The sequence below is a fragment of the Cryptomeria japonica genome, chromosome 8 (genome assembly GCF_030272615.1).
Source record: "Cryptomeria japonica chromosome 8, Sugi_1.0, whole genome shotgun sequence".
Taxonomy (NCBI): Eukaryota; Viridiplantae; Streptophyta; class Pinopsida; order Cupressales; family Cupressaceae; genus Cryptomeria; species Cryptomeria japonica.
In genome coordinates this window covers 358,593,948-358,606,945 of record NC_081412.1, presented here as the reverse complement: position 1 = coordinate 358,606,945, position 12,998 = coordinate 358,593,948, and positions in this window count along the sequence as shown.

Here is a 12,998-nt window from a genome sequence, read left to right as displayed (position 1 = left end):
ATTACAGATGATGGTTACAGTATTCACCATAGCATTGATTGTGAATATAGTACTAAGACTTGGAGACAAGAACCACAATTGATGCTCTTGATTTTCTTAACATGTATAGCTTCAGGAATCAACTGTGTGAATTTTTTTGCTCGACGTTTCAGATCAAAAGTTCCATGATCCATCATCAGGAATAAGAAAGCAAAACAATAGAGACGAGAATGAGTTAACTTGATTTTTCTTGTTAACTTGATTTTCACTGTCTATCTTAAAGCGTCGTTCAAATGAGAATAGTGGCAATATTACCAATGAGTTGAGAGATTTGACTCAATAAATAATAGTGAATATCAAATCAACCCTCTCTACATCACTCGTATCTATCATAGAACTTTGCAACATTAGCTCTTATGACTTGTGTGTGGTTAAATTCAATGTCATTTGATGAGGATTTGTGTATTGTTGCCTCTTGTAACAAGTAGAACAAGAATAAACATTAAGTTATAATGTCGCATAATTATCAAAATCTATAATCACACATAATGGTAGTTCTAATGATTAATTACCTTAGTAATAGAATATATCCTAGCCAACATCCACCCAAAAATTTAATGCAAAAATTACATGCTATCCAACACAATAGGTCCAATTCAAAGATTCGATAAGATAAAAGGATTGTTATATTTAGGGCACATAATGCATTCATTGTGCCAATGGTATGCCCCTAACCTTATAGTGTGTATTATGTTATGAGTAGTTGGCGTGTGGTTGCCTTGACTATTAAACAAGCTACATAACTATTATTACAAACATTTATATGTGTTTAGGTCATCCTAGGAGTTATATTTAAGTATCTAAGTCAGCTAAGGTGGTATCTAAGGCATAAGTATGGTATATATAGAAGGTATAGGCTAGTTATTATGATAATGTTGAGTATTGAGTTATTATTGAAGACTATTGGAGATTTCCCCGTTGAAGTGTATTAGGAGGTTGCCCCCTCAAAGTGGCATATTATTATGAATTATTTGTAGCAAATTTTCCTATATGAATCTTGTGCAAGCTATTTTATAACAAGTGGTATCAGAGCATGATTTTGGCATTATGAAGGCAAGGCTTTTTCATCAATTTTGGAGGTCATTTTTGAAATCACGTGTCTTTCAAATATGAGTGAATTAATCTTTTTATTTTTGAAGGGTTTTTTAAGGATATTTTGAATAATCTTCAATCCAAATTTTTTATTAATTGGAGTAGAATTGAGCGAGTTATTGCAAAAATAGTTTTTATGCCCTAAATTTTTATAGAACATATATCTCACATATCTTAGCATAGCAAATTTCTACTTAATTGTTAAAGGGTTTATGAGGAGGCCTCTATGTTAGTGTAGGTTTTTTATTTTCCTTATGTTAGGGGGTATTTATTTTTTCCTACACATATATTATTTAAGCTTGCTTAGGTTAATAGGAGAGGTTTATATGAGGACACGTGGCGAAATACTTCAGCTACATGTGTAACTCTCCACCTCACATGGGTAGTTGAGTTACACACCTTCTTTTGGCTTGTTGTGCCACCTCTCATAACCACTATTTTGTCATTTCTTAAGTGGGTTATGGGGTAGTTGGGTTTCACACCCTCTTTTGGCCTTATGTGCCAACTTTCTCAACTCCTTTTTTGTCTTCATGTAAGGAGGTTATGCCACATGTTTTGGCATTTACCAAGAAGGTAAAACCTCCCACTTTTTATGGGGAATAGGAGTTAATGCACCCCTTGGATGTATATGCTTATATTTTTCTATATAATAAGCACTATACTCTCACCTTCACTAGTTAAGTTAGTGGAGTGATAGCTCGGTGAGAGTCTTCTCCAAATTCTCCTCTTTGTCTCTATTTCTCTCTCATATTGAAATTATCTTCATTCAACTATTTTGATCTTCGATCATCCATTGTGTGAGGAGTTGCATGTGATCTACGACCGACATCAGATCTTGGCTCGATTCTCGCTTCTCGCAGAATCTCACACTCTAGAGAGTCTACAATTAAAGTTTATGAGAATTTGGAGTAGAAATAAGTTACTTATTACAAATTTTATTTTGTTAGAAAATATTCACAACAAGAAGTAGCAAAAGAAGAAGAAAAAGGAAAAACAAAAAGTACAAGAATTAGAAGAACATGAATAAAAGGGGAAGTAGAAAAATAAGAGTGAGAGAAAGAAAGAGAAATAAAAAGAGCAAGCACAAGACCAAGAATAAGACCAAGACCAAGACCAAGATTAAGACCAAGACCAAGAGTAAGAAAAAGGAAAAGAGCAAACACAAGAGAGAGAAAGAGTAAGAACAAGAAAAAGAGAAAAAACAAGAATGAGAGAAAGAAGAATAAGGAGGAGGAGGAGAAGGAGAAAGTTAGCATTGAGAACAATGCTTTTGTAAACAGGGGCAATGTTATGCCCCTAACCCTATAATGTGTATTATGTTATGAGTAGTCAGCTCATGGCTACCTTAACTATTAAATAAGCTACATAACTATTATTACAATCATGTATATGTATTTAGGTCATCTTAGGAGTTAAATGTAAGTATCTAAGTCAGCCAAGGTGGCATCTAAGGCACAAGTATGGTATATATATAGGAGGTATGGGTTAGTTATTATTATGATGACGTCGTGTATTGAGATATTATTGAAGACTATTGGAGGTTTCCTCATCGAAGTGGATTAAGAGGTTGCCCCCTCAAAATGGCATATTAATATCGACTAAATTTGCAACATATTTCATATTATATTAATCTTGTGCAAGTTATTTCATTATATTTAATATGTTTTACCCAAAAGACCAATAGTATAATCATTGAAATAGTTTGGGCAACATGGTGGAAGATGCAAAAGATACTTTTAAGTGCACATATGAGTGAAACACCATACGAATAAGGTTATTAAGTGATTATCTAAATTTGAAATCTAAACATCAAATTGGTGTGATATGTATATTCTAATATTTTGCATGTTTTAGGTTAGCATGTTGTATGAATATGCAATGGATAATGTATCGATGAAATTTTCCATGTATAGTATAAACGTTAAAAATCTATCATGTACACTCTTAGACAAGATAATCCTATGAATTAACTATCAATTAGAATAATAGACCAGCTCAATAAAAATGATAGATCACAGGTTGTTTAGATATTTTTATAAGATTTTTTTTCCTTTATTTGATGGTAAAAATACCACATGGCTTCATTTTTTATAAGTTAAAAACTAATTCTTGTCTAGTAAGAATGATTAATGAATCAAAATCACTAAAATGTGTTGGGCATTACAAGTTGGATGAGGGTGGGAATGTCATTTTAAAACTAAGGTACAAGGGTTTAAATAAGGGTATGGCTATATATTTTATATTATCACTAGGGAATTTGAATACATGAATTTTTAGATAGATTCAATAAAATCTACTAAAATTCTTAGAAAAATTCCTTAAATTTGTATCAAAAGCAATGCTTACATTGGTTTAGAGCATATTCCAAATATCCAAGTACCAAAATTTCTCACTTGGCTCATGTAACAATAATAAGAGTTGCTCCTTGATCTCGTCCAACACCTCCAAACTAAAACTCCTTGGTGACCTCATAATAATCTTGTAGTTGGTGGCTAAGTGTTGCATATCCAACCCATCCTCGTCTATATTAAAAATATCTTCTCCAACAAGTCAAATAGAATAACTATAAATGGCATTCAAATTCTCCCCCTCATCTTATCACAACGATTGTCCACATGCAACCAACCACAAGCATGTGAATTGAATAACAATGCATCAAAATATATATAGTACAAAATTTATCTGTAAATTGTAAACATCATGAATCATTATTCTAAGTAATCATTTTATAGCTGATATTTTTTGTTTTCATTGTCTCTTGGAGAATCTACAATGAAAACAAAATGGTAATATAAGTTGTAGTCTACCACCATGTTACTTGTATGGTCAGATAAATAAAATATATTATTGATAATTAGGATGACCAAAATTTTGGAGTCTCTAAAATATTTCATCCTAAGAGTAGCCTACTAGCCAAATTATGAAAAATAATTACACTTGAAAAGATAATGGGGTACTTTGAGCATCATTAGAACATAAATAATAACAATTTTATGGATGAGGCAATTGTTGGCAATTGACACTCATCCGGTGGATTTTAGTGCATGGATAATGGATTAGGGTTGTCATTCATGGCAACTTGTTGAACACAATATACCACTGAGAGGGGGGTGACTCAGTGGTTCCTAAATTATTTTCTTTTTAAACAACCTTGGAATATCGGTTATCACTCTAAGCACTAAACAATCAAACCAGTAAGACAAATATGGATATCAAAAGAGGAAAACACACAAATGCAACCCACAACACCAGATGTACGAGGAAAACCCACTATGGGAAAAACCTCGGTGAGAAATGTTACTGGAGACTACTACTCCAATCCATCCTCACAAAGAAACAATGGATTACAATTATTTAGGGCACCAACCCAAGGAGCACCAACCCTTGCACCAAGCTCCAACTCGGTGTTGTATAATGAAATACAATTTTGATATAGTTATAGCACCTGTTTGCAAATGAATTCTAAAACACCAGATCAATGGATTTCTGTCGATTAACAACCTCCTCTTCTTCACTGGTTCTCACACTGTCGGTTATTAGATTGCTCTCTCTGATCACTTACTGGTTACTCCTAGCCTCTCTCTTTTCTCCCTCAGCCTCACACCACACTATGTCACTCTCGGATGCCTTCTTGATCAATCACACCTCACCGGTTAGCTTAACTATTAGACCTACAACAGTTTACTGGTTACTCTATCTCTACCGGTTAGACCCTCTCACCGATTTGCCTGCTAACTCACTTTGCAAATTTCTTAGAATAAACTCTAAGGAAGATTATCTTTCTCCTTGCTCAAGCTCTCTTCTCTCTCACTCTTCGCATCAAGCATCAACTGATTTCTTGGTGCAGGAGCACCTCTTCAACAATAAAATCATGCAACTGATGTTGAATATTAAGATCTTAGGATCATTTTTGCAATTCTTGTTTATGCAAGTTTCATGTATTTAATAAAGACCCCACCATGTAAACCAATCTCACTGATTAGGCAATTTGATAAGCCAATTGGGACAATGTGGTCAATAGGGGTAGTAGAATGTTTGTTTTTGTGTTTGTTAGGATTTTAGGATTTTTTAGGAGTGTTTGGTTGATCCAAGTGTGTGGATCCCAGCCTTAGAGAGTTTGACAATATTTTGTGCAAAATTGCAACTTTTCAAAGTGCAACTTTTGAGTACAAAAGCGCAACTTTTCAAAATGCGATTGGGGGAAGCCTTTCAATGGCTCCAACCTCCTCCAAATTCAGTTGGAAACCATTGGAGAGTTTTATAAACCTTGTGGACATGATTCCCAAGGTTGTGGTTTGAATTGATGACACAATAAAACACTGAAATACTGAAGTTTTCCCAGAAATTTTGAGTTTGCAAAGATTGTACGTCCTTGATCGGATTTGAATCTAACAACACCATTCATGGAGTAGATGGATAAATGAACTAGCTTTGACTTTGTGGTGGTCTGAGGCTTTGATTGTTTCTGTGTAGTGAGAAACCCTTATTTTTTTGACTATAACCCGGGAAACCAGGGTTTGACTAGGGTTTCGCCAAATAATGGCCATATCTTACATCTCCTACCTATAGAAGTTATTTCCTTTGGTGGAATGCAATATTGGTTAGTGTACATTAAGGTTTTCATGGGTTTTTTCTGGGAAGACTTGGTTGTGAAGCGCTTGAAGTGAATCTAGGTAGGCATCTCCATGTGACTACCTTAGACAAATTTAGGACATTCATCCAAAAATATGATAGTGGTGGATTTCAGGCATGTAACCCTGGAATTAGAGGTTATTCACCATTCCCCACATGCTCATAAATTTTTCTTTTCAATTCGGACACCGATAAAGGGGGTTGCTTTGTAAATTAGGCCTAATTGCCCTAATTAGGTCTTTAGGCTTCTAAGGGGTTCAGACCTTTAGGTTGCAGAGCTTACCAAAAAATTTTGGGGTTGAGTGTAACTTCCAAAAGGGTATCTGGAATGGTGATTACTTTGTCTATGTGTGTGGAAGATTTTGGAGTTAAAGCCAAAATCCTGGTATAGAAGGGTTATTAGCCTAAGGGGTAGGTTTCCAAAGGAAGTATAAGGAATTGACGCCTAATTCAAAAACCAATACTTGGAATAGTTCTTAGATGTCATGAATGGACAAATTCCAAAATCCCTAAGAGCGGGAGTCACCGGTGAGGCATGTTTGAGAAGTTAAAGCCTTTTACTCATCTTGAGTAGGTGTTAGGCTTGAGTAGTGGAGAGTAGTTCTAAACCTTAAGATGTGGAGTCCTTCCTTGTAGGGTAATTTTTTGTCATTTGAAGGATGAAACCCTAACCTTTTGGACTTCTCCTTAGGTGTACTAGAGGCCTCTGCATCAAGTGGTATCAGAGCATAGGAGTGTTCTTTGGATAGAAGGAGAAGACAAGATGTCAGAGGAAGAGGGATCCCAATAAATCCCATCAAGTATGACCAATGCTAAGTTGGCTATCTTGGTAAAGAAGAAGATGACAAAGAGAAGAGCAGTCAAGGCTGAGAATCGGGCCTTGAGAGGTGAAATGGACCGGTTGAAGGACAAAGTGGAGAGGGGAGAGAGAGACTCTAGAAGTGTTGAATAAGGGGATGAAGAGGAGATCCCTGGGCAGGAAGAACAAGAGGTTCTTGCAGACCAGAGACCCGTGATGAGTGTCCTCAAGTCCATGGAAAGAAGAAAAATGGATGTGAAGTTGGATCTGCCAGTTTTTGTCGGTAAGATGGAACCGAATATAGTGATGGAGTGGATAGACTCCTTGGATAACTTCTTTGAGAGTGAAGACATACCAGAGCACCAAAGGGTAAAGATGGCCCAATCCAAAATGAAAGGGGTTGCACTGACTTGGTGGAATTTCATCCAAGATGAGAGGGTGAAAGAGGGAAAGAGAAAAGTGGCTACTTGGAAGAAGATGATGGTTTTGGTGAAGGAAGCCTATGTTCCAGTGGACTATAATGTCCAATTGCATAAGAGAAGATAGAACTTGAAGCAAAATGAGATGGACGTGAGTTCCTACACAAAGGAGTTCATGAAGTTGTGTGTGAATACCAAGGTAAAGGAGAGTGAAGATGAGAAGGTGGTGAGATATCTCAATGGACTGAGATTTGCCATCCAAGAAGATTTAAACCTCCACACCCCGGAGACAGTCCAAAAATGTTTTCAGTTGGCACTTAAGGTGGAGGAGAAGCAAAAGAGAAGGCAGGAACAAAAAAGAAGAGGCAAAGGGAGACAACAAAGAGGGGGAAGAGGCCCTTTCAGAGGTAAAGGAAATGGTTTTGGATACCAAAGTGAGTTTAATCAGGAAGGCACCAGAGGAGAGAGCAATTACAACCAAGGAGGAGGCTACAATCAAAGAGGGAACTTTAGGGGTAGAAGACCATTCTCTAGAGGAATATCCCAAGGTAGAGGGCCTCCTAGATGCTACAACTGTAACCAGGAAGGACACATGGCCAATAGATGTCCAGAGAAGGCTACAAGCTCCATGGGAGAAAGGAGGAGCAACCTATTGCAGGAATCTGATTGCTAAATTATGGCAAGTGCAAACACCTATCAAAGTGTTAATGCTCTTGATAGCTACGACTACCCTAAAAGAGGAAAGGCTTGATGATGAGGAGAGCAGTAACCACCATGAAGGTACCTGACAAGGAGCCCCCACAAAGAAAGTCTCTTTTCAAAACTACCTGCAAGGCTGGAGGAAAGGTATGCAAGGTCTTGATAGACTCCGGGTCTACTGAAAAATTTTGTGTCTCTTGAAATGGTAGAGAAGCTAAAGTTGAGAAGGTTGCCACATCCTTATCCCTATAAGGTCTCATGGCTCACCCAAGGTCAGCAAGCAGTGGTAGAAGAGCAGACATAGGTGGAGTTTCAGATTGGATCATACAAGGATAGATTGCTATTTGATATAGCCAAGATGAATGCATGTCATCTCTTATTTGGGAGACCTTGGTAGTTTGATTTGAAGGCTTACCATGATGGGGTTAGAAACACCTATTCAATCACCAAGGATGGTAAGGTGATAGAGCTTTTACCCCTAATAGAGAGTGAGATAGAACAAAAGGGAAAAGATGCCAAAGTGTTGTTGATGGAAGGAAAGCAATTCATGAAGGAGATTGCAAAGAAAGGTGCAGTTTTCTATGCCCTCATTCCTAAGTCCAAGATGACAAAGAAGGAGCAGTTTGCAGAAGAGAAAGAAGGAGGACAAAAGCACATAGACCCTGTGGTCAGACAATTGCTTGATAAGTACAAAGGCATCATCTTAGATGGAATGCCAAGATCCCTGCCACCAGTGAGAGACATCAGTCATTGCATAGATCTGATCCCTGGATGTACTTTACCAAATAAAGCAACATACAAGCTTACCCCAGATCAAAATACAGAGATGGCAAGACAAATTGAGGAGTTGCTATAATCAGGACTAATTGGAAAAATTCTAAGCCCATGTGCAGTACCAGTAGTCCTTGCACCCAAGAAAGAAGGCACTTGGAGGCTATGCATAGACTCAAGGGCCATCAACAAGATAAATATAAGGTATAGGTTCCCAATCCCTAGAATAGAGGATTTACTTGGTTGCTTAGGGAGTGCTAAAATTTTCAAAAAATGGATCTAAAAAGTGGATACCATTGAATTAGAATAAGGTCAGGGGATGAATGGAAAACAACATTTAAAACCAATGAGGGGTTGTATGAATGGAAAGTCATGCCATTTGGGTTGTCCAACACCCCTAGTACCTTTATGAGGTTGATGAATGAGGTCTTGGTGGAGTTCATAGGCAAGTTTGTAATAGTATACCTAGATGATATCTTGATCTTTAGCCACACAAGGGAAGAGCACCTCAAACACATAGATATGGTCCTCAAGAGGTTACATGAAGATCAGCTAATGATAAATTTGGATAAGTGTTTGTTCATGCAGGAGGAGATCATCTAGTTGGGCTTTGTAATCTCCCAAGGTGAGTTGAAAATGGACCAGGAAAAGGTAAGTGCCATATTGTCTTGGCCTTCACCTAAGACTATGAATGATGTCCAAAGTTTCCATGGTTTAGCAACTTTTTATAGGAATTTTATAAGAGGATTTAGTCATGTTTGTGCACCTATTCTTGACACCATAAAAGGAGGACAAAAGTGTAGGTTTAGTTGGACCAAAGAGGCAGATGATTCATTTGAAACTTTGAAGAAGAAGGTTGCAGAACAACCAATCCTTTCCCTACCAGACTTCAATAAGATATTTTAGGTAGAATGTGATGCAATCCACATGGCTATTGGAGCAGTACTCAATCAGGAAGGAAGGCCTATTGCTTTTTTTAGTGAAAATCTAAATGATGCCAAGAGGAGATACTCATCTTATGACTTGGAGATGTATGCTTTAGTCTAGTCATTGAAGAAATGGAGGCACTATTTATTGTCTAAGGAGTTCATAATTTTTACTAATAATCAGGCACTCAGTTTCATAAACAGTCAAGAGAAGTTAAACCACCAGCACATGAAGTGGGTAGAAACCCTACAAGCTTTCACCTTCAATCTCAAGCACAAAAAGGGGGTCAAGAACAAAGTTGCATATGCCTTGAGCAGGAGGGTCTTAACCATCAATCAAGTCAAGATGGAAAGTGTTGGCATTGACTCCTTGAAGAACATGTATGATGTGGATGAAGACTTTAGAGAGATCTACAAGGTATGTGAAACTTTTGGTGACCAGTATCATGTTGAATTTTCTGAATTTCTGATACAAGATGGATTGCTATTTAAAGGTGGACAGTTATGTATACCTAAATGTTCAATGAGACTAAATATCATTAGGGAGAAACATTGTGGAGCTATGGTAGGTCATTTTGGTCTTGACAAGACCCTTGACCTTGTGAAAAGACATTACTACTTGCCTAAGTTGAAGGTAGATGTAAGGAAGTTTGTAGAGACATGTGTAATCTGTCAAAAAGCCAAAGGGGAATCCACCAATGTAGGCTTGTACCAACCCTTACCCATTCCTTCTAAGCCATGGGAGAGCATAAGCATGGATTTTGTATTGGGTCTGCCTAGGACAAGGAGAGGTTTTGATAGTGTTTTTGTAGTGGTGGACAGATTTAGCAAAATGGCTCATTTCTTGCCATTTAAAACCTCTTGTGATGCTTCATATGTTGCAGATTTGTTTTTCAAAGAAATAGTTTGGATACATGGATTGCCACTAAAAATAGTTTCAGACAGGGATGCGAAGTTCATAGGTCACTTTTGGAGGACTCTTTGGAAGAAGTTGGGAACTAACCTAGCTTTGTCATCAGCCTACCATCCCCAAATGAATGGGCAAACTGAAGTTGTCAATAGGTCTTTGGGAAACCTATTAAGATGCTTGACAAGACAACATGGAGAGAAATGGGACAACATTCTGTCACAGGCATAATTCTCATACAATAACACCATAAATAGGAGTACCAGGAAGTCTCCTTTCCAAATTGTGTATGGAATCCACCCAACAGATGTATTGGAGTTGAGGGAGTTACCTAAGGAAGAAGGCATTAGTGCAGATGGTGAAGCTTTTGCAACAACCATAAAGGAGGTACATGATCAAGTAAATTCTCATCTCCAACAATCTACAGAAAAGTACAAGGCTCTTGCTGATAAGAAAAAGAGAGATGTACAGTTTGATGTTGGGGATTTAGTATGGATACATTTGAAGAAGGAGAGACTCCCAAAAGGCAAATACACCAAGCTCATGTAGAGGAAGATTGGACTATGTCAGATTTTAAAGAAATGTGGATAGAATGCTTATGAAATCCAACTTCCTCCTGATCTTGGATTGTCATCCATTTTCAATGTGTGTGATCTTACACTTTTCAAAGGTGATGGCAATGAAGTGGAGGAACCAATGCAGGTTACAACAGACAATGATATTCCAAGGCATGAATCACCAAAGTTGAGCAAGATTCTAGGCACTAGAATCACAAAGAGGACAAGGAACAAGTATTACATAGAGTATTTGGTGATTTGGCAGGACAAACCAGATTTTGAAGCAGTTTGGATGATAGATAAACAAATTTCCAACCATCGTGCAAATCTCCAAACTCTGATCTCAAGTGGGCTTGAGATCTCTTTTCTCGGGGAGTATGGTGCAGGAGCACCTCTTCAACAAGAAAATCATGCAACTGATAATGAAGATTAGGATGTTAGGATCATTTTTGTAAGTCTTGTGTTTATGCAAGTTTCATGTATTTAATAAAGACCCCACCATGTAAACCAATGTCACTGATTAGGCAATTTGATAAGCCAATTCGGACAATATGGTCAATAGGGGTAGTAGAATGTTTGTTTTTGTGTTTTTTAGGATTTTAGGATGTTTTAGGAGTGTTTGGTTGATCCAAGTGTGTGGATCCCAACCTTAGAGAGTTTGACAACATTTTGTGCAAAATTGCAACTTTTCAAAATGCAACTTTTGAGTACAAAAGTGCAACTTTTCAAAATGTGGTTGGGGGAAGCCTTTCAACGGCTCCAACCTCCTCCAAACTTGGTTGGAAACCATTGGAGAGTTATATAAACCTTGTGGAAATTATTCCCAAGGTTGTGGTTGTTGTGGTTTGAATTGATGAAGCAATAAAACACTGAAATACTGAAGTTTTCCCAGAAATTATGAGTTTGCAAAGATTGTACGTCCTTGATCAGATTTGAATTCGACAACACCATTCATGGAGTAGATGGATAAATGAAATAGCTTTGACTTGGCGGTGGCATGAGGCTTTGATTATTTCTATGTAGTGAGAAACCCTTATTTTTCTGACTATAACCCGGGAAACCAGGGTTTGACTAGGGTTTCGCCAAATAATGGCCATATCTTGCATCTCCTACCTCTAGAAGTTATTTCCTTTGGTGGAATGCAATATTGGTCAGTTTAAATTAATGTTTTCATGGGTTTTTTCTGGGAAGATTTGGTTGTGAAGTGCTTGAAGCGAATCTAGGTAGGCATCTCTATGTGACTACCTTAGACAAATTTAGGACAGTCATCCAAAAATATGATAGCGGTGGATTCCAAGTGTGTAACCCTGGAATTAGAGGTTATTATCCATTTCCCACATGCTCATAAATTTTTATTTTTAATTGGGACACCGGTAAAGGGGGTTGCTTTGTAAATTAGGCCTAGTCGCCCTAATTAAGTCTTTAGGCTTCTAAGGGGTTCAGACCTTTAGGTTGCAGACCTTACCAAACAAATTTGGGGTTGAGTGTAACTTCCAAAAGGGTATCTAGAATGGTGAGTACTTTGTCTATGTGTGTGGAATATTTTGGAGTTAAAGCCAAAATGTCGGTATAGAAGGGTTACTAGCCTAAGGGGTAGGTTTCCAAAGTAAGTACAATGAATTGATGCCTAATTCCAAAACCAATACTTGGAATAGTTCTTAGATGTCATTAATGGACCAATTCCAAAATCCCTAAGAGAAGGAGTCACCGGTGAGGCATGTTTGAGAAGTTAAAGCCTTTTACTCATATTGAGTAGGTGTTAGGCTTGAGTAGTGGAGAGTAGTTTTGAACCTTAAGATGTGGATTCCTTCCTTATAGGGTCAATTTTTTTCATTCTAAGGATCAAACCCTAACCTTTTGGACTTGTCCTTAGGTGTACCGGAGGCCTCTGCATCATTTCTGTCTCGAGCTCACATATTTATCATCTAGGGTTCCCGCCAAAACAACATTCAAATAGTGTCATGTTAGGTTTTTCATTCACCAACTCGATCCATATAGGAGTTGATTCGATCTGATTTTTTAGAGAGATGATCTTCATGTCATTGATCAGCACCACCAACGCCTCACATTCCAATGTGCGTTTTCTATATCTGGAGGTTTGTACCATGCTTTTTTGCATTTCTCTATCACATGCCATTAATTGCTTGAATTTTTCTT